The sequence below is a fragment of the Solea senegalensis genome, linkage group LG1, assembly GCF_019176455.1.
Source record: "Solea senegalensis isolate Sse05_10M linkage group LG1, IFAPA_SoseM_1, whole genome shotgun sequence".
NCBI lineage: Eukaryota > Metazoa > Chordata > Actinopteri > Pleuronectiformes > Soleidae > Solea > Solea senegalensis.
In genome coordinates, this window is record NC_058021.1 from 34,004,680 (window position 1) to 34,028,454 (window position 23,775).

Genomic DNA, 23,775 nt, shown 5'->3' on the forward strand with positions numbered 1-23,775 from the left:
ATTCAACTACTAAAACTAATCTTTCTGTTCACGAATTCAAGTAAATAGCTATAATTTGACATTTAAATCAAGAGATGATGATAATTAGCTTTTTCCTGCTTTTCTTTTGTAAAGCTTCTACATTCTGGTGTATAAACCATTACAGAAACATAAAAGATTATTTTGATGCTGTGGCTTTGGTAATTCTAATTCATTCATTTGTTAAGCACTGTACTGTATGTTAATTTTTTTTTCCCAATTTAAACTTGGACTGGCAAAAATGTTGATTAACAAAAATCATATTTAAATTTTGTTTTCTCTTCTGTAAACTCAAATGTTCCTTTGCAAAATACACAGCCTAAACGTGCACCAGACTGTTTGAAGAACCTAGGCCCCGGTTTTCTTAATGTCATGCAAACACGTTAAACTAAAACCGAGCTAATCTTAGTCGGACTAGCATTACCTGGAAAATGTGATTCATAGTCTGATTACTCCTGCATCTTAGTCAGCCTGGAATCGGAGCTGGCGTCCTTTGTCCGAACTAAAATGTCCTCCCTGGTCATAGAAGGAGACGATGTATAAACTGAAAAGAACGAACAACACGATGCTGTCGGCGAGAGGACTCACTTTTGACGAAGAAAGATGAGATTTATGCTTTTACCACAGCATGATCCATCTCACCGTCCGTCTCGCGGTTCGTTGTTTGCTTTTCTGTGATGTAAAGGTCGCCAGGAAACTGATTCAATGTGCACCGCACCACCTACAGGCGGAGTCAGACATAGATAGCCAATAAATTGGTGTTCTCCTCCACATGAATACTCGACCTTAGTCAGACTATGGCCTTAGCTTGATTAAACTGTGCACTGTGAGTGATTTTCGTCGGCACCGCCACACCTCGACTGTCTTTGTGGCAGCGTCATGTGCACAGTTCCTCTGTCGCCCCAAACCTGTCACTCTGAGATGAGCTCCTCCTCCTGTAGATAATGGGCTCCTGTCTACACTGTGAATGATATCTGGACTCCATTGTGCACCCATTTCCTCCTCTGCACTATTGTCCTCCAGAATGTCTTTTCTCTCCTTCCATTTTTTTCCTGCCTCCCCCTCGTACAGGTACAATGTGTGAGCTGTCTTCTGAGGCTCTGTAAATGAACAGGCGAGCACATCAGCAAAGGTCCTATTTACTTTCTATCCCGGGAGTGAAAAAAGAGAGGTTCCTGCCATTGTTCTGTTCCCTCTCAAAACATTAGGGTGGTTCATTGTGAACGCGAGAAATAGAAAGACATCGGCGCAGGCTATCTGCTGAAGCAAAGCCGGCATAGCAGTCAGAGTACATTCTTCAGGGATTGGCCACAATACAAGCTTTCTGCATCAACATGGGGTATACAGTAATCACAGCATGACACTCTGCTGAGCTGAATAATACCCAGGGTGTCTCTGGAGTTGTTTTCAGACTTGAACTCCCGACGAGTGTTTGTGTTCGGACAGTTTGCGGTTCACAAGTGACAAACGCTGCCCGGGGTCAGGTGCATTCACAGCAGAAGGAGAATTTCCAGAACATCCAGGTCAGACGTGTCCTCCCGAGCTTCAGTATTCAGCAGATGCAACACTTTCCCCACTAGCCTGCTGTGAATTATCCATCGATTTTTTTTTTTTCTCCTGCTGTGTTCTCACGACGCACAAAAGTGCGTGACCATAGGAAGTTGGCAGAAAATGTTCTGGAGGAACTTTTGTACGATTATTTTATCAACACAGCATTTATGTGTCGATAAGAAATATCAGAATCAGAGTCGGCGTCGATAAAATCGCCAGAACGCCAGAACATTTGAAATCTTCTGCACCAAGCGTCGCACAAGTCCATCATCTACCATTAAAGAGACAAGTGAGTGTGCTGCTACAGCCCTTGTGGACAGTTTCAGGAAACCGTCTGGACTTCAGCAGCTTCAGACAGCGGGGGAGGCCCATCCTATTTGAGAGGGTCACTCTGCGAGACCCTCCACAGCTGAACAAGGCGCGCCGACATAACAAACTGACAACAGGCGTGCATCGGTCTCAAAGGCCTCCAATTACTCGTTTGACGGTGGTGTCCATCAAAGACAAATGGGGCAGGAGCCGCCAGGGGGACTTTCCAAGCTCCGCTGCAACTAACAGGCAAACATCAGGAATCCATCGTCGTGCTCGAGGAGAGAGCTCTGCAATAATTGAGTCTGATCTAATGAAGGCGATGCCAAACTTGGGTTATTGTTTGCCCGAGGACAATGCGCGAGAGTTGTATTCATTGTTGGAGAGGAGAAAAAAAAAAATAAATGCCAGGGGAATTTCTTTGAAATGGAAAAAGTTGCATTAAACATTCCATTTGTATTAATTATATTGTGCCTCTCATTAACACCAGGTGCTCGTGGCAGTCGCTGCCGCCGCAGAGCACAACCGCTGCTGGTGTTGGGCTTAAAGCGTCACTGTGAGCAGTGATATTAAAGTCAACCATCCATGCCCGAGGCTCACTGAAACCACCCGTGATGTCACTGAATGGATGAATATAACTTTATTCTGGAAGCGCTGTGTCTAGACCTTTGGTCCTGCGAGACATCAGTCACTCAAGTTACTCACCACTAGATTCAATTAATCATAGCCTTAATTCAATCCGATGGCCGGGCCTCCCAGCTGTAAGCCTCTAAGTGGGTTTTAAGAGAGTGGGAGTCGGCCGGCGCTCGGTCCCTCATGCGGGAGCTGAAGGGCCAACTGTTTAGTGAGGGATTTACTGACACTCCACAGGTCAAGGGTTAGACTCACTGAGGCAGGTGGTGTCTTTATTTGAGTTTGGGATCCACTGGAGTGACTGTGGAAACGTGTGTTTCCACTGTAAGAACACTTTTTAATTCACGTTCAGATATCCAGGTGTGGGGTTCATCAGGATTTTCATCAATACTGATACTGATACCGATGTTCTTTTTAGTACTACTCCATTTTAATTTGCTTCCAAAGATACCAGAACAGGAGCTGTAAAAAAAGCCCAGTTATTAGTTATTAAGTACATTAATTACAAGTTCTTAAAAGTGATGCTAACTGGTTTCTGTGATTTTTCAGCTTCTTAAAGATGAATGTAGTCTGGTTTCTTTGCTCCATGTAACTAAGAAGTCATTAAAACTGTGTCATTTTGGTTTGTGGACAAAACAAGAACATTACGAGAACGTCGCCATTTCCAGGTTTGACAAACTCTAATCAATATTTCTCAACCTTTTTTGACATTTTATGGACCAAACGATTACTCGATGAATCAAATATGAAAATAATCGTTAGTTGCAAGTGTCAAATGAATGAGGAGGAAACTTGGGTGAAGAAGAAGAAGAGGGAGTTTACAGAGAAATCCTGTAGAAATCCTGCACTTTCACATTAACGGTTTGTGTCTTCGATGTATCGCGATTGTTTATTACAGGATTGTATCGTGATAATATTGGTATCGTGGATCATGTATCACCCCTACATTTGACGGTCTCTCGGTTGAGGCGTTCTAGCAATTTTGAATTCCCCAACCAGGCTAAACCAACGTCAGGACAAACGGAGCATAAACATTTGGCCGCACATCTTATTATATGACTAATCAGGAAAGGATTTAGTACCAATTTTCAATCACCACCGGAAAAGAAGGGGACATGTGTGCTTATACATGCGTGGACACACACACACGGAACACAATGTCAGAAGTCGACCTACAGTAGCAGAGGCAGACACTTGTGAAATGCAGTGTGGATCTCCTCAGTCTCATAAATAATGGACGTCGGCGAAGCATCTGTCAACTTTTCTGTCAACCCTGTTCCAGATGGGAGCCAGACAGGCCCGGCCTGAGCAGCGTGTTCCATACTCATAACAAACCTCCATCCAGTGTGTCTCATGCCCCTGCGCCCTGTTTACATACGCACACTGACACCGTTGCTCACCTACACGCCTCACACCCGTCTGCTGATTTACCAGGTCCCGCACTCTCCTCTTCCTCCCAACTCCTTTTCTCTCCCTCGCTCAGAGCTCGCAAATTCAATCATGGCGAGGGGGAAAAAGAGCACTTTTGAGGACCTCCCCCATGGTTCAGTAAATAAAAGCAAAAGAAAAGAAAAAGAAAGATACACTCCGTCTTCTGCCTAAACACACACACGCACACACATACTCCCTCCAAAAGCTCTTTGAGTAAACGCATCAGTGGCGCTCCCTCGCTCGGCGGCGAGGACGCGGTAAACACACACCTCCACATGTCTGTTGACTTAAAGCACAGCTCGCTTAACGTTAAACACTCGCTGTGTGTTCCTTCCCCAGCGTGGCCACGGGAGCTTTGTGCTCACTACCACTCACTTCACCGGCGAGGTCTGGGTGTGTTTTGCTCAGGCGCCAGGCCAGGCCAGGGTTTTAGGAAGTGGCTCGCTGTGTCCTGGGTGGCAGGATGAGTGGGCCGGCCGCTGCCTGGTGGCGGTTACTGTACGCCTGCTTTATGGACTAAAGCGCCGTCTTCCCGGCCTTGTCGTAATAGAGGATTCAGCTCATAAAGCAGCATCATGATTTGCAATAAGCAGAGTTAGGGGAGAGTAATGAAGGTGTAAATCAACTTAGCCATCCCCTTTTTTTTCCCCCATATTCTTCTTCCTCTTCTTTTAATCTGACACTGGTGCGGTCTCTTTCTCACCCTTTCTCCCTCCCTCTCTACCTCCTCACCCCCCCTCCCTTCTTTGCAGTAATGGAAAGCCTGGCACTCTGTAATAAAGCAGAGTGAGCAGCAGTATTAGTAAACAGTCACTGCAATCATTCAGCCAAGTCCATCTCCTTTATTTTGTACGTGTGTTTCACCATACGGTGTTAGGGTTGTGTGTGTGTTGAGGGGGGGGCTCCTGAATGAGGAATGGAATGAGGAGTATTTAATTCTACTCTGGCAGAGAGGGAGAGGCAGGGACTATTTGTTGAGCCTTTCTCATAAAAATGTCTTTGTTTTCATTTTTTCACTCAAGAAAAAGCTGTCTCTCTCTGTCTTTTTCCTTTTCAATGGCAGTGTCGGGAATGTAGATGCAAATTGGCCATGAGCACAAGCTCCTCAAAGAGGAACAGGGACCACACAGCCATCGTCAGGGCGCCGGGGGGGGTGCCTCGAATAAAGACGCCAACAGAATCTTGAAGTAGTGACTCAAAAATTGGGAGGCAGTCGTCAAAAGAGAGCGATAAAGTCCAGTACCTCTGAGTTAAAACACCTTGGCAGAGGGAATCATGTTAAAATTTCCATTCCTCGCTCCAAATCGATCGTATGGGTCCCTGCTCTCCAATATCCGTGGTCACCTTTGCTATAAAGTAGGGTATTACTTCTATAATGCAGTGGGGTTTCATTCTGTGACCAGTGAAGAGAGGAAGGGAAAATAATCGTGTGTGTTGACCTCAAACAAAAAAAAGCAATGATGGCTGAGGAAAGTGACAGAGAAGAGATATATATGTTTATATATACAGGATATTTCACACTGTGTATATATAACATTTAGTGATATAAACTGGTAATGAATTACAAAGTGAAAGATATAAATGCACTATATTATATCACCTATACTGATACAGATGCTAATACTGATACGACAGCCTTCACTATTTACTGTTACCTAGTCCAATACCAATATTATATCTTTCAATATCTACCAATACGATATCGCTTCTTCTGATCTGATACAATACCAATACTACAGCCTTGACTTATTATTATTATTATTAGGGTTTGAGTGTCTGCCAGTATCAATTAGGAATCTGTCTGATACAGATACGATGTCACTGCCTTCCTCTGCTAATACCGATATAGAGCCTTGAATATCCACAAAGACTGATAACATGGCCTTGAATATTCACTGATAATCAATTAGTAAACAGACTTTTTTCTTTGAATATCTACCAATACTGATACCACTTATTTGAATCTGATACAGTACCAATACTACAGCCTTGAATTTTGACTAACACTGAAATTTCAGCTTTTTTATATCTATCGATATTGATTAGGAATGTCTCGATACTACTTTTTCATGTCTGATACTGATATTTTTACAGCCTTCAATATCTACTGAGGGTTTGAGTATCTGTCAGGATCAGATAGGAATATTAATACTGATACTTATACCACTAGTTCAAATCTGATACCAATATCACAGCCTTGAATATCATCCGATGAGGATATCGCAACCTTTAATATTTATTGATACAAGATAAGGGATGGGTTGATACCAATTTTTCATGACCAATACTAATATCGATATCCTCATTTTGAATATCTGTTGATATCTCTAATATCACAGCCTTGGATGGCTACCAAAGGAGCAGAACATTTCCATGAAATTTCCAGAAACCTTCGATGGAAACCTTAGTTTTAGGAATTTCAGAAATATTCCGAATTGGAAACTTTCCACGGGAATTTTGGGAATTAATCAGAATTAACTGGAAATTTGGGATAATTTAAAGAAACTGAGTCAGATACCCACATAAATATTGACATTTTGTTCCATCATAAGCAGACTTGTTGCAAAAGGATAAAATGTCTTTGCACAATATTTATACATAAACAGAGACTTTCCAACAAAGCATTTAATTGTATGATATAGAACTGTATGGAGTAATATCACAGCAAATTATCTGGTATGGAGTTGTATGACATGTTATTGTATCACAACGTATTAAAATCTAATTGTTCCATAATAAATACGCAAGTCAATACATATCAAATCTTCTTTTATATGGAAAGATACACACTTCTAACAGGTTGTGTCTCTGTATTCATGTTTCAGTGTCTCATTTCATGAGTAAGATTGGTTGCTCGATGTCCGCCTGTGACATTGGGTCGAATTATTTCCCTCGTCTGCCTGTTTCACTTGAGGTTGCCTCCTTGGACACGTTAATGCAGTATTGATTGTTTATCTGTAATAACACCACGCCGTTGACAACATGTGGTGGAAACACGAGGGGATTGTGGAGAGAGAGTGTGGAGGGTGCAGTAGGTGCTAAAGGAAGCGACAGATGACATGCTATACCCTTTCTTTTGAATTGCGATGGTGAATCTCGGGGTTAAAACGAGGCGACGAGAACATATCGTATCTGACGATAGTCCAGGTGTGAAATGGGAAATAGAAACCGGGATGAAAACGTCAACGCGGCAATGTGGCTTCTGTTCGATAAGGCCCCTTCTCTAATTCAATCTCCCGCTCTGACCATATCTGGTGACTTCACAGTGCCAACCCTCTCTCTGCCCTCGGGGCCTTGAGCCCATATGGCCAGGTACAGTGTCTCCCCGTGACCTACGGCCGCGCCCGTTGTTGAGCCAACTCTCCCGAGGAGCGCAGTAATTACAAATAGGCTGGAAGTCACTGCAGCAACGAGGAAAAGGTGAGTGTGATTAAAGATGTGTGTACAGCAAAGTTCAAGGGGTGCTCCACGGGCAGGCTGGCATATTGAATCACGAGGCACCAGAATCAAATGCTAACTCGGATCAATTGGGGCTTTGTTGTTCATTAGAGTCATTCGCTCCCAGGAGTGGCCATAAAAAGAAAAACCGACCCATCACAACAGCCATTTCAGTGATGAGGCAGCTGTCCCTCAGGGATAACTAGCTGCTGAGGTAAATAAACATGAGTCACAGTTAAGGTCAGAGGAGATCACAGCCGTCAGTTGTTTGTCTCGGAGGACGACGACACCTGAATCTCTTTTTTGAAGTGACAGGATTGAGAACTGTGCAGAAAGAGCTGTTTGCAATGTACGCAAAACACTTTTCATTCACTCTGAATGGAGTGGCGTCGAAAGATTGACAAACCGCAATGTGTCTCCAGTGCTTTATGAGTTGGTTTATGAGGTTTGTTGTCTCTTAACCAGAGGAGGAAAATGCGTATGCTGCTTTTTACCTTCAAGGCCTTGTTAGGTAAACTTCTGATGCCTCTTGTCATAACCGCATCAGCAACTACAGCACCATGTCTACCACTCAAATATTTTTTAAATGTTCCCAGAACAGACTCAGAATTTGGTAAAACTGCTTTTCTCGTTCTACACACGCATGGACAGGGAATGAGCTGCAAAACAATTTCACTACAGACACTGTCTTGTGTTTTACGGACCGTCATGAAAGAAGCATGTTTACCTCTTTGAGGGGTTTGGATTAAGGATCTTGTTGGTATGGCGTGTTTACTTTTGCACTTTACTTTGTTACATCTCTCTTTTTATTACCTGTGAGTTTTATATCTGAAATCTGAAATCAAATTTTCTGCGAAACAAACTCCTGTTGTGAAGCCTCGAGATGTGGCATTTGTCAACGGTGTAATTTTCAAAATGACACAGCGCCCCCGCTAACAGGTTGTTAGTTGTCAATCATATTTTCCTATTTTCCTCTTATCTGGAACATTATATACAACATCAGCGATTGAGACTGTTAACTGAGTTGCTGAGTAACCAGCGGCAGAAGACTGCGTTCATTCAAACTTCAAAACCCTTAATGCAAATATACCAACAAGCGCTAGCCAATCAAATCACATTTTAACATTTAGCTACAAACCCATCACAGACAATAAAAACAAACTGTCCGACAAACTGATGTTTTTTGTCAGACAAAGTTCACCCAATGACGTCAAACTTGCTTTAGCAACATTAGCAACCCTTGCTAGCAGCAGAATTTCAGTATTCATTGAAAATGCACCTCCAAAAACATTTCATTCCACCTTTCATTTCTCCGGGAATAGAATGTGTATTTATTCAAGACATTTGGATTCAGAAGCCATTACAAATCATGTGAACTTAATTCATACTTTTTTTCTTCCCCAATTGTTATTTTCATTTGTTTGTGGGTTTTTTATCCCAAGGCTCGGCTGAGACCCTGGCACAAGTCCTGCCTGTGACAAATGGCTTTCTTAACACTTCAGTGGATGTGGTTTTAGAGGTTTTTGGGGAGTTTTTTGTCCAATTTGAGAACAGTCAGAAAGTGCGAGTATCAGTGCCCGTCTCTAGCTCTGGAGTACGTGCAAAGCCTTCTCTATTAATAATGTAAAAACAGGTGCACCTAAGTGTCGCTGTGTTGTTTTATGGTGGGCTTCCAGGAAAGGTCATTACTCTCTGTCAAGGTAGGGGGAAACACATTTTCTCCTCGCAGCCTTTTATTAGGGCCATATTTTTTGGTGTTGCAACGTCTTTGTTTTTAGCCCCATGTATTATTTAGTGTTGTGTGACAATAGTGTTTGTGGCCGCCTCGCCGCTGACCCGCTGCTACTGTCGATACACACCCGGATGGAAATGTGCCTGCGCGTCTCACTCCCTCTCTCGTGTAATTGTCGCAGCGGGGAGGCCCGAGACGAACGTGGGAACACAACTCCCTCACTGATTTTCAATTCACTGTGCAAAGTTTGACCTTTGTGTGCGGCCCCCAATCAATGCATCTGCTCACGGAGAGGAAATTTGAAAGAAAAGCGGCTGCAGCCTGATCCAAAGTGCAGGTAGGGCCACTTTGTAAGGAGGTAAACAATGCTATTGATATAGAAATAAACTGGTTTTAATTACCAGATTATTATTATTTCTTTATTGACGCCTCTCCAGACAGTCCAGGGGCGGAATGTACAGAAAAAACAGACTCTCGCGCTCGGCTGCACAAACACTTGGGAGGCAAAAGTCTGATTTGCATAGAGACGGAGGCTCCCATAACCACCAGCGTATCACCACAAAGGCCACAGTGGGAAGAGCAGGAAGCCAGCACTGAGCCTCCTCCCTCCCCCCTCGTCTCTCATTGTCAGTCCGACATGAGAGAATGTGTGTGTTCGACCACACGGCTGCTGGTGACAAAACATGTGCTCTGGTGGAATGAGAAAAAAAACAAACAACTGTCTCATCTGGTAATGTGTCACTGGATGAACGCATACGCTCCTCGGCGTCTCATGCCCATTTGTTCTGCCGTCCAGCCGGGGACGACCACATCTGTTTGGCACCAGGCGTTATTAATCTCTTTTACCGAGAGGACATTTAGCAAAATCAAACCTCCATTTATTAGCCCCCAGCGCAGGACTGGGGAACTGGCCAGGGGAGATAATGACTTTAAGCTCCCATTTTGTCAATTAATTCGCAGAAGTGGTATCAGACACCGCTCGCTGGAAAGTGAGCGTCTCTTGTTGTTTACGGTGACGACCTTATTCTCATTATTTGGCACCAGACTCTGATCTAAAACAACGCTGCACCGATACACAAAGACAAGTAGTGACCTCAGAAAAGGAGAGGCCCTTTATGATAATGTGCTGAGAGAGGGTCCTCATCAACTGCTGCTCTCCTCGATGGTAAACCACACCATAAACACTGCTCTACGTCAGTGGAGGCCGTCCTTCTTTTTTTTGGCAATCAAGTGTTTATTTGATATTTACAAAGCATTAAAGTTCTGCCCAGAGTTTGCAAACTATGATGTAACAACAGCAACGGTTAAGTCTACCAACAGTCGCCACAAGACAATTGGGAAGTGTTCTAGGACGCTTCAGAGTGGCTTAAATAAGAACTAGTGCAGTACCTGTACCAGTTTTCTTGCATTTCAAAGTCAGAAATGCTGCCCTTAGTAAGTCACCTGCCAGGTTTGAAGTCTGACACAGACAGACATGCACACAAACACTGAGAAGACCAAGGGAATATATATCTTTCAGAGATTCTAAATGCAAAAATGTTCTTGTTAGCACTGTTAAGATATCATTAGGTTGTTGTTGTTGAGACAAAGTCCAAAAAGGACAAGGGTCCAAGATCTGATTTTTAGAAGAACGGGGCAACTTAAAGTGAGTTCATGTCATTCCTTTGTCTGCCGTCAATCCAGCTTTTGAGTTGGGAAGTCTTTGGAGACTAATAAATCATTCAGATCCAGGACAAGTACAGTAACAGGCACTGGGTCACCAATCAAAGTAGATAACGCAGAAGAAGTTTGACTGATGTTGTGTCAAATCAAATTTCTTTCAAAGGTCGGATTAACACTGATCCTGATAATGTGGCATTTATCTGTTCAACTGGTCTCTAACTGGCCTAGATGATCTGGTCCACAGCTCCATCAGCTTAAAGAATTACATATTTTAAACTCAATGAATGGTACTAAGACATGTGAAGTCTTGAGAATGAAGACACAAGCAAGGAGAGTAGTTGAATTAAAAGGATACAGCAATAGCTCATCCTTTCTGTGCATGGAAACGTATAAATTATTATACAGAATTGACCAACAGGAAGACAGTTCCTGAAAAAATGTGAGAAAAACTACCCTGAAATTTCACTGAGCACAGGTACACAGTGGGTTGTTGATCACTTTCATGTGCTGATGCTCAACAGGGGTTGTCTGTCCACGCCAACTAAAATCTTGGGGCAAATCTGGGCAATCTTGTCTCCAAACCTTTTCTGATGGAATCGAAATGAGGTCTTTCTCCAATAAAAACTGTAAAGTTTGGATACCATACCCCTTAGCACTTTTAGAAAGTAAATCTTGAAGTGGGTGAGTAGGCAGGCCAGATGCCTCCGTGTGCTTTAAGTGCTGACCTCCACTGCGGGTAGAAGCAAAAAAAAAGGAGGAACCCAACAAATTGGAGGCACCTTTAATATCAGAAAAGGAATTGAAGTCCATGCTTGTTTTTGTCAGAGTGACAAAGAGAGAGCGAGTGCAGCCACAGAGGAGAGCGATGTGTGAAGAGCTGGCAACCCACAATTTAGTCCAGACTGTGGAGACGTTAAAATCAAGTGCACCAGAGGAAGGGTTACTTCAGGACCCCGCTGTGGCTTCTAAACTGGGCCACTCCGACGACTCGGCTGTGAGAGCTCGGGCCTGAGTGATGCGAGCGGCGCTGAATGATGGCACCGTGGAAATAAGTAGAAAACAGGGAAAATAGTGGGGGCTCTCATTGACTTGGCCCAGATTGTATGATTTATATGGGTTATTTGGTATGCATTTGGGCAGCGAGGCAAGGTAATGTGTTTGCAGTGAGCTCTGGAGCAGGGCACGACGATGAATGCTGTGGGTAACACCCCCCCCACCCCCCACCCCCCCGCCTTTGACAGAGGCAGTACGAGCTAATTTGTTTGTGTTACTGTCATTCAGTGAAAGGCACAGTGTCATATACGGTCAGGACATTGATTAACTACACAAGAACGTAATCCTGAAGGCGTCATTTCAGAGAAACATGTGTGTTAGTGAGGGCTGCAATGGTTATTAACCGATTACTGAAGTAATTGTTAACTATTTTCATAATCAAGAGTGCTTTTTTGAGGATTGAAACAAGTTGCTTCTTAAATGTAAATATTTTCAAAATCCCAAATTAATCAAGTAATGAAGAAAATAATCAATAGCTCAAGTGATTATGTAAATATTCATTGTTGTAGCTCTATTATCAATACTTACAACAATGAATTAGTGTTTTTACTAAATAAAGGAGTTTAGAAAACTTAAAAGTTAACACTAGTCTCAAGATTGGATTTTATTACAATTATCATGTCAACAAATCGATTTGATTGGACATTATGATTGTTGCATCCCAAATGTTCTATATTAATGCACGTGGCTACTTGTTCACGAGTCAAAACAAGCCAAGTTGGATAAATATAACCAATGAGTTTGCACATGAGCAACTGGAAAATCATCAAGCAATGTTGATTTTGTTGTTGACCCACTTTCTAAAGATGGCAAACTTTCTTGACCCAAATCACAAAATAAATAGTATAAAAGAGCACATTCTTGGGGAAATATAGCAACTCATTTACAACCATATCCATAAATATATAATAATATATATATAATAATTTCCAAGAGTATATTGGGAAAATAATGCAAATTTGTTTTTGGGGGCCCCAAAAGAGTCACCCATGACCCATCTGTGGATGCCGACCCAGGCTTTGAGAACCACAGTTTTAAGGTCCTCGTCGTGCGACACGATAAACAAACCTGATTTCATTGCCACATATCCACAAACAACCACAGTATCTCCTCAGATATGATTTTAAAAAAAGTTTGGCGTTTATTTGGGCTGAAATGTCGTCCCAGGCTCAAAGTTAATGTGCTATTTAGAAGCAGAATGTTCAGGCTCGGAGAGACGCTAACTAAGTCTCGCTGCTATTCCAGCGTCGTAGGGTTGAATCCTAATTTTGGACTTGAGGACTCCGGCGTGCTTTGCACCACGATGCTGACGCTCGGCAGAGGAATTTGGTCTCAGTTTTGCATTCCAATTTGACGGAGGGATTTTTGTTCTGTTTATTCATTCAGCAGCAGTTTTTTATGATGATGGCTTTGCCCTCCCCAGTCCTAAGACATTTTTCAAATAATTTCCCTTTGTGGTAATATATCCCCCTTCTGTCTGAAATCTCCTTTCACTGATCAATGTCTTCGGAGTGGGGGTGAAGTCTTTTCTCTCTAAAGACAGTGCAGCACCGTGTCTAGACTGTTCCTCAGGAAAACAAAACGCCAATATTTATTGACAGGATTCTTTGTCTGGTCACATGTGCATCTGTTTGGCAGTAAGGACAAGGAGGACACACAAAAATGTTTGTTTTTGCTCACCTTTTTTTTGGTCGTTTGCCATCAGAAAAACCCAGTTGTGAACCACTAACCCACATGGGCAACAAGACAAATGAACAGTCTCAGATTTGGGTTGAGCGTACGAGCTGCTCGCTCTACACCTGGGATTTGGTTGTAAATGTTCGGCGAGCAGCCTCGTATGTGTCGTGAATGAATGACACCTGGTGTAGCTGCCGTCAGGGTGAGTCATTCACATCAAGTTCCTTTAAAATAAACTTTTAAATTTCTGTGATAAAAGAATTAACACCTACGATAATGTGACCTATATTTTTTACAGTGCAACTAATGTTCTTGTGCTGTTGTGGAGTCAGGCTTGGTTTTGGGTCATTCCTGTCTCCTCATGTCTTAGGGTCATTCCTGTCTCCTCGTGTCTTAGAGTCATTCCAGTCTCCTCGTGTCTTTGGGTCATTCATGTCTCCTCGTGTCTTGGGGTCACTCCTCCTCTTGTCTTGGGTCATTCCTGTCTCCTCGTGTCTTGGGGTCCTCATGTCTCCTCTTGTCTTTGGGTCATTCCTGTCTCCTCGTGTCTTGGGGTCACTCATGTCTCCTCGTGTCTTTGGGTCATTCCTGTCTCCTCGTGTCTTTGGGTCATTCATGTCCCCTCGTGTCATGTCATTCATGTCTTCTTTTGTCTGTGCAGTGACTTTGTTTGTAATCTTGCTGTGTAAAACATTTGCGCCACGCCCAGTGTAAACACAGCATTATTGTAGCATCTCTTTGTGGGTTGTGGACATGTTGGTAAGAGTTTTTACGAAGGAATGGTTTTAATTTGTTGTCCTATGGCGGTCCTGTTTGTTCAGGGACATCAAATTTGACCTCAGACGCTCAATGTTGAGGAGATCACGAGGTCTTCAGGCCACATTTATGCTTCAGGAAAGTTTTCACATGCCTCAGAATGTTGGACCTGAAGGTTAACAAAAGGGACAAGGAAAGAGGAGAAGGAGGAAGACGAGGAGGGAGGAAAGGAGGCCAAAGTGAGCCAAGATGTTGGAACAACTTCCTTCTGACACCTCCACACATTAGCAGCCTTTAAGGGCCTCCTCTGTGGATTGTGACATGACCATGTTACCTGTGGCACAGATGCCCAAATCGCCCCCCCCATCCCCCACTCGCTCGCCCCCCTGGCTGACTTTCTTCTCTCTCACTTTTAATTGCACCCCCGGGGCTCTTTCTGGGTTGCTGTGGAAGTCTTCAGCTCAACAGGCGAGATAGGGTGCTTTGCCTTGTCGCTCATAGGAACAGGTCTATGCAAGGAGGTCACTCACAAGGCTAGATTAGCCTAGAATGCCACCTATAGCAAGCCGATCACGTGTAACAGCAAACAGGCACTAGAAAGGCCATTAGCCGACCAGATCCAATACGTATCGACAAATGCATTTGTGTGACTCTCTGTGTCGCCGCGTCCGTCCCCACGCTCCCTGTGTTCGATAAAACCAATAGATACATTTAATAGCTAATTGTCCCGATTCAAAATGTTATCCCAGGCAATCCTGCGAGCGTAGAATCGCGAAAATTGGCCAGCAGTGACGCATTAATCTCGCTTACCCAGCGCAGAAACCCCACCAAAAAGAAAACAAGGCAACCGAGTCCACACAATCTGTGATGGGCAATTTAAAGCAATTTAATTTTTTCATTTTTTCATCAAGGATTTTTTTTCTTTTTTTCTTTTCCAATTAAATGGCACATGATATGAAGCGAGAGAGAGAAAATAAAGGCAGTCTTGTGCTTGTTGTAAACACTGCCTCTTAACTGGGAGAATATAATTACGGTGTCATGTTCTATTACACACCTTTATTATGACGACGACGCTCCCGGAGAAAGTGAAACAGGGGAAGATGAGACCTGTGGTTCTTGTTTTTTTTTTGAGAAATCACCCACAGGTTTTGTGGAGGAGGAGGAACAACCACTTTCTGTTTCCTTAAAATAAAATTCCAGCCTATGATATTCGCAGTTAATTTTTTATTTTTTTTTTAGCAATTATTCCCATTTTCTGTGTTGTTGTGACAATGTCAGTGTCACGGTGAAATTCTCCACAGGGTCACGCAGCTTTATTTGGAAGCAAAATTGAAAAATGAGCGCAGCTGAAATGTTGATAATAATAATCAGCAATAAAACTGCGCCGTAAAAACAGAAGGTCAAACTTGAACAGGTACTGCAGTGTGTGAACACGGAGGGATTTGGATAATAATGTCACTCTGCTCCCTGTGGCCAAACACTATTGTTCTAACATTCAGGAGGGATTAATGGCAGAAATTGAATGTACTAACCTTACATGTGTTTGATTAAGTGGATTTTCACTTTGAAATACAAATTCTTTGTATATAAAAGCCTTAGAAAAAGCCTTTTATATGTCGTCTAGGCATCCTTTCTGGTCTGTAAAGGCCACCGTAGTTCCCTTATGTGCTCTGGAAAAGGGATGTTTGAGTGAGTGGAGGAGTCCTCTGTTTGTTACAGTCTGACCAATAGGTGTCAGTAATTCTCACACACTCTCTCAGAGTCAGAGACATGCAGACAATGTGCCTAGGCCGGTTGTGGGGAAAGAACACTAAAAGACTTTTAGTGAACTGAACTGAAAAAAGGAAATATGGCCTCTCAATCAATTCCATGTGGCCCGCCACTTATTATTCTTAATTAGTTATAGAGAAAAACAAAACTGACCCATGACGTCTTCTTACTTGTAAACACCTTTTATTTCCGTCGTCTGACTTCTTTATTGAAGTATATGTTGTTCATTCCACATCAAAACAAACACTTTAACATTGAAATGCTGATGAAATATCATCCTAAACACTGTGTGCGCTGTGTAGTGTGATTTCATGATGAAATATCATGATAAGATACAAAAACAGCTGTTGTTTTTTTCTCAAACATTGGATTTCTTCACCTTATCCTGACGACCATTGGAGTTTGAGACCCCTGCACTAGAACGAGTCAAGGATGATACTCAAAAGAAATTCTGTTGTATAGGGATTTTTATCCATCAACCCAGAATGAAAAAATCTCTATTTTTGGGAGGGTTTGTGTGTATGAACACATTTCTTGAATCAAAAAAGAAATGTGACATATAGGAAAAGTTGCCTCCTGCCAAACACCGTGAAAGAATTGACAGTCTGTTCAAAGACAGTGTTGGTACACACTGAATTTTGGAGAGACATATGCTCCTGTCAACGTGACGTATATTTCAGCCAGGCGAGTTACAATAGCGTGGCTTCACAGACAGTGTGTGTGTCAGTGTATGTGTGTGTGTGTTTGACTGGCCTGTCTGCAGTCCAGATCTGTGTCCTATTGAAAATCTATGGCATTTCATAAAGAGGAGAGTCCGACAACGGCAAACACAGACTGTTGAGCAGCTGAAGTCTTGTTGGCACCAAGAATGGACAAATATTCCACATTTAAAACTACATCGGTCGCGATCTACAGCTCTCCGAAGATTTAAAGTGACACGATGTAGAATTTCAACCCTCAAATCATGTCTCCAATATTATTTTGATGGTAAATCAGCTTACAACAGGGTAAATGTCACCACTGTCAAAGCCTGAGCAGGTCTACATCACCTGTGGAACTTCTGGATTCGGGTCCATGCCACAAAAAGAAAAACTTTATGTCACAACTCCAAAATAAGTTATAAAAGATGGGTAACTAACTATCTTTCTTTTATTTTGGGGCTAGTTTTTGTTTTTAGTGTCATAGTGTCACCAAATGCTATAACATTGGCAACTGCACCTGGTCTGAAGACATTGGTTGTTGGAAGTCCTGCCCCAGAGTTCCTCGGGCACCAACTGTAGGGGGGGGGCAGATCCTACTTTGTGTTGCTTTAAAAGTGTAATTAAAACAAAATGTGGCCAACATTCCTCCATCCCAGCTTGTTTGGAGTGTGTTGCAGAGTGTGATGATCCCCATATTTGATTTAGCAGAGATTTTCATGCCCGATACCCTTACTGACTCAACCCTTCCATTTATCCAGGCTCAGGGCTGGCACAAGGAGTACACTGGATGTCGCTCCCCCGTGGTCAATTGGGGTCAATTTAGAGTGTCCCAATTAGTGATGGGCATTATTGGGTGGTCAGGGGTCCCCCCCCATTGCTTAACCTGGCAAGGACTCGGTTACCAGCCAAGTTCCCTTTCCACCTGGCTATGGGTTACAGGTATTAATATCTAAAAATGTGAATTAGCAAAGACCAGATTGTAGTTTTTGAGGACATGAAGACAGTTGGTGGAACAGAAGAGGACACAGGGGGTATGGCAAGATCATCCGCTGTGGTGACCCCTAAAGAAGAGAGAAGCTGAAAGTTTTTATTGCATTTTTTTAAAAAAGTGTCCCAACTTTTCTTGGTTTCGCTGGCTTACACTTTACCAGAACTAACTGACACTGGTTCGATGTTGCGATTGCGGTTTGAAACCTTTAGTGGACGCAGGTTTGAGCAATAACGTTAATTTGTGAATAATTTTCTCGTTAAAATATGCACCTAATATGCATTTGGCCTTTTATTCTTAGGAAAAGTTTTCACGTTATCGTCATCATCATCGTTGAGAGTTAAAGGCCAGCGCAAAGACCAAGTCTCCATCTTTCGCCTGCCGTCACTCCAGATACAGTACAAATGTAAGGAGGCAGGCGTTTGGCCGTGACCGCCAGGGTACACGCGATGCAGTCTTAACCCAATCTGACATATATATTTTTTTTCTTTTTTGACAAAGCAAAATAAAGCTCTAGCTGACTTACTCCTGGCCGTGGTCTCCTGTCAAGAGAATTATCGGGGCAAGCAGCTGTACAACACGGCTTCCAGGGTATGACAAATGTGGTCAAGGGGCGAACGCTCCTCGGGGACGACGGAGCCGTCCATACAGTGAAAGCATTAGCTTTCCACGGTGACATTATGAAGCAATCCATTGAAAAGGCCGGCGTCTCAGCGCTGGGGGACTCGCGGTAGAGGCTTCATGAGTCTACCCCCAAGAGACCGACTGGTATTTCCAACCATGCTGAAGCCTGGAGCAAATCAATAGCTCAAAGTCCCACATGCTCCTCACCGGCGTCAATTAAGTAAATTCATAAAGTCGAGTGTGTAGGGAGTTGCAGTGGGGGGGAGAGGGGGGTGGGGGTAAAAAACGCTGGAAGAGAGAGCAGCCGTCGCAGAAATGTCGACAGGAAACAGCTTCCACCATGAGTGGAAAGTCTAGAGGGGTGGTCTGAGAGAGACTATTTCTCTGCGGGTGTTATTAAGAAACCTGACAGTCCATCTCACTTTCACCTGCCTCCATCAGCACATGCACTGTTGACCCCCAGCCGTGCTGAGCCAGGCAGAGGACACATGCAAAGTGAGTGGCTTTCAGCAGGAAAAAAAAGCCCAGCGATAATGCATATCAGCTCAGGCCTGCGCAAGCAAAGTAGGCAGTGACGGCGGGGGGGCTATATAAACTGCAGTGAGGAGGGGACCTAACCCCACAGCTAATTTGCCTCATAAGGGGAAAAGCAGGACAAGCCTTGGCTGCCTGTGGAAGACAGGTAGAGTAATGGATGGACCAAGTCTCCCAACGTGACTGCTGACACCGCTCTGACTGGGCAGTTCTAACTCTCCTCCACTTCCTGTCTCCCTCCCTGTTGTCATGGTAACTACATCTAATATCAAACAAAAAACTTTCAGCGTCGTCACAGCATGATGGTAGTTTTTGATTTGAATCCTGCTTTGTCCCCCCCCATATGTGAGTGTTTTTTTCTGGGCACAGTCAGGAGTGGAATTGGCTCTCGATCAGTGAGTCCCAACGTGTGGTCACAGACCCCTGCTGGGCCATGAAAGTGCTGCATGTGGGTTGTGAGAGGTCATAAAAATAAACAAATATAAAGGATTTTAACGTTCTGTTTTGCACTTACGCTTCCATTAACCATAAAATAGTTATGATTTCACAGTTCTAGATAAGCAGAGGTCTGATTTCCTGCACCGTAAAGAAAATCAGTGATTTTAAGCTCACAGGAGCTGCTGGTCCACTGCTGCCTCGTGTGGTCAGTTTGTGTCACTCAGGTAAATCCAAATGAAGGATTTCAAACACCAAAGTCACAAAATAACACATTTGAACTCAGTGATCAAAGCAGCAGTGAATCGACAACTCCTGTGTGCTGTGATGTAAAATGGTTGATTTTCTGTATGGGGTTTGGTTCTTGAGAGTAAGTGTTTTACATGGTGCCAAAAACTTCAGTTTCCTGTTGGCAAATTTTGTCTGAGGGTGAGATAAAGAGGCACAAACTTAAGCTTGTGTAAATTTTATTCGGTGAGACTTTTGTTAAGAGGCTAAAATCTGTTTGTCCCTGTTTCAAAAAAAAAAGCAACTAAAGCAGTGGGATTATCTCTACTCAAGTGCTACCTTTGTACAAAGGTGATTAATGTCACGCCGAGAGGTAATCAGTTGAAAAATTTTAAATAGAAATCTAATTGGCAGTTGTTTGCCGTTAACTGTTTTCAGGTGTATGCAACTCTTTTTTTTTTTTTTTGCCATTTTCACCCCCATGCAAATTCAGGATTTCTTGTGGCGAGAAGGCGTTGCACTGCAGAACTGCTGGTGAAAGAAAATAAAGAAATTGACAGGTGGTGATTGTCTCCACATGACATCGGAATCTGTGCCCTTAGCTCTCTCTGTGATGGGGTTGTCGGAGGGAAAGTAAACAAGATTTTCAAACCAACAGAAGACAGTTCACTATCAAACTCTGGCTTTTTGTTTTTGAATCCAATCCTTCTTTGCTGCAAATGCCTTGACGGGCACCACAGTGAAATATGCAGCTACTGTATGTTGTTTCATCGCGCCAACAAAGACGCCCAGGCGACATCAAACCCTCTTTAAAAAAAACAAAAAGAGACAGAGAGAGACAAAAGTTGGCTACAAACGCCATCCCAGTCGATGCAGCGAGGCGTGTGTTTGTATAGAGCTCAGCGGTTGTCCTGCGAAATAGCTTGATGGATTTCTTTTTCTTCACTTGCACCAGATTACTCAGATACTAAACTTAGCGCCAGTGCCGGAGACGAGTGTTGTGACAGCTTCCTCCACTCCTCTTCTCAGCCGCCACCTTTTCCCACCTCTCGCTCCTCTTCTTTCGCTCCATTTCCCCCCCGCGCACACGCGGTCTCTCCGGCTCCACTCCTGCATGCAGGTCAGCGTACTTAATTCATGTCCGCCGACACTGTTTCCTCATTCTCCAACACACTCGGCGGGGAGAAAAAGGCGGCCAGACCCGCCTGTACATTTTCCATCTCTCCTTCTGAGAACGAGCGATATGGAGGAACGCTTGCAGACGCTCCCCAGTGGACCCACTGATAACCCCCCAACTGAACCCCAGCCGCAGAAGCCTGGATATCGCCCAGCCTGCGAGGAATAATGAGAACAAAAGCAGAATACATGGCCTTTTTTCTCTTCCTCCCTCCCTCCTCCTCCTCTGTCCTCTTGTTCCATTTCCATCTGTACCGGCCTTCACAGGGCGGCGGACAACTGACGACTGAGGAGGGAAAAAGGGAAGGGGAGGGGGGCTGAATGAGTGAAGGAGTGGAAGATATTCCACTACCCACATCAAGGCCCTCCTTTGCTCTATGCAAACAGTCATTTTGCTCCATATCTTTACACCGATCTTAAGGTAATAAACTGGTGGTTGACATTGCCCACGGTCTCCATTGGCATTCAGCTCGGTCCGATAACAAAGTGTGCCGAGAGAGATTGCCTAAAAAGATAGGACACAGTCGAGCCCCGCGCTCTATTAGAGATGTTGATTCAGCGGTTTAATGGAGATAAACTAGCCCGACAAACACTGTACAAGATGTAAGCCCTGATATTCTGATATTTATTAAGTCGGGCAGCATTCGATACCAAAGTCCATGTGATTTTAGATCATGAGGAGGACACAGGAGCTGCTGGTCTACTGCTGCTTTGTTTGGTCAGCTTGTGTCACTGAGGTAAATCTGAACAAAGGATTTTAAATGCCGAAGTAGCAAATTAACATATTTGAACTTAGTGACGGAGGCAGCTGTGGAACAACAACTTTTGTGTCCCTGTGAGCTAAAGTCACTGATTTTCTCTATGGACTTTGGTGCAGGAAGTAAGTGATCTTAAAATATTGAAGATGTAAACACACATTAAAGAATTTCTGCCACTAGAGGTCTCTTAATCAGAACAGTAACAGTAGTTTGATGACATTAGAAAGCAGCATGGGATCATGGGAAAAGTTCTGCCGATATCTGATGATTTTTTTTGTCAGACAAAACACCCATTAAACCATTTCTTTAACGACGTTAGCAACTTTTTCTACATCGTTAGTCATGACGGTCACTGCTCTGCTAAGCTAGGACAGCACCAAGCGTCAGGGCCTGTTTACTAGCGCTTTCGCGACGCACATGTGCGAATCCAACATGATTGAACGGGAAAAAGACCAATTACAACACAGTGGCTAACTGTTAGCATTGAATATTTCCTTCCAAACACGCGGATGACCCCTACATGGAGCTCACAGATAAGGTTTTCTCCCCATTACAGATGTTTTTTGTTGGGGAAAAAGTGCACCCAACAATGTTGTGGACACCACATAACAATTTCTTTAGCAACGCTTGCTACATAGCTAGCCATGACATACACTGGTCTGCTAAGCTAGGACAGCAGCAAGTGTCAGGGCCTGTGTCCCCCCCACTGCAACTCCCTACACACTCGAGTGTGTACGCGACCTGCATGTGTGAATATTTTAATGCGGGGGTCAAACTATTTCATCAATGGTTTTCACACTGCACAGTACACACGCTATATGTAGGTTGACATTTCACAGCATTTCAAAGTAAAAATGTTTTTTATATGGATTTATATGGACATATACTTTAATAAAAATCCTATTGATGATGCAAAAAGGAATCTATAAACAACAACAGACAGAAATAAAAGGTAAAAACCCCTGTTTTAATGCTGAAATGTTATACGCTATGACTTAAGGCTGGTTTTGGTGGGCGAGTCTTTTGCGAGTGGCATTAGCTGATCAGATCTCTGCCCGAAACACATGGTTTAAAAAGACAAACAGAATGTTGCCGAGCTCTGTCGCTCTATTAGATATTGATTCAGCAGCTTAATGGAGATAAAATAGCTTCACGAGTGCTTGTACATCATGTAAGCTCTATCTCCACACTGATGTGAGGAATTTTCTAATCTGAAATTCAGCAGGTCAGGCAGCACTCGGCCTGCTTATCAATCACATGACTGACATTCAGCGTACAGTAGTAGGTGCGTGTGCATGAATGTATATCAGGGGCTCGTGTGTGTACAGAGAAATCAATCACACACAGAGCTGTGTAACAGATTGTGTGTCTGTGTGCGTGCATGTGTGTGTGTGTCAACATGGCTTTCAATCATTTTCATCTCATTTTCATCTCATTTTCATCTCGTTCCACGTGTTTCAACCCGGATTTGATTATTCAAAATCCTGTTTTTTTTACCCTCATGACGATACTGCTTGGTTTATCAAAGAATCTCAAGGCGAATTTCTTTAAAAGAACAAAACCTTCACATTTTGAGACGTTGAATCCAAGCCACATTTTTTTTAGTAAGTGACTCGAGTGACCAAATGGATGACTAACTATTTCACCACATTATGTAAACTCAGTTTTGGGCCAAAGTACAAAGCAGAAACTAAAACACACACACTAAAACCTGAAGTGAAAGGTCAGTGAATTAAAAATAACAATCTATAAATGTGAGCACTGCAAGCAGGCGGACACAAAAGAATAATATGATTCTGACTGATTTGGACTGTTTTATTATTTATTTTGAAACAGTTTTTATCCATATAGTTTATTCCCTGTCTTTTATTTGCGCCTATTTATAGGGACTGATGGGGAGGTGATCCAGAATCTGACGTTTGGCTGTGCGCTCTGATCATATAGACAGTAATCTGCAATTCTGGCACAAAATATTGGACCGGTGTCAACAAACAAACAAAGCATCATCAAAGAGGATCTGCTATTATTATCTTTGAACTGCTGAACATCTTTAGTTTGTGGACGTTAGAGGACAACGTTTCGTCTTATGGACTAAACAACAAATCGATTAATGAAGAAATTAAAACTACAGATTAATCAGTATATATATGTACATATGTATCGTTAAAAAAGGGGTTTTAGGATCAAGTTTAAGATGGATCTATATGCATGCAAAATTCTGGTTATATTTCACAGCACTAATTAGAAAACTGCAGGTATTGCAGATAAAGCTGTAAAATTAAATCACTTTATTATGCACAA

The 23,775-nt window shown here is 43.1% G+C and overlaps 1 protein-coding gene across 1 annotated transcript in view; it reads left to right on the forward strand.

Annotated features, from left to right (window-relative positions):
* LOC122779833 (cadherin-10-like) overlaps nt 1-23,775 on the forward strand; it is an 89,971-nt gene that overhangs the window by 29,380 nt on the left and 36,816 nt on the right. The gene's annotated exons all lie outside the window — the stretch shown is intronic.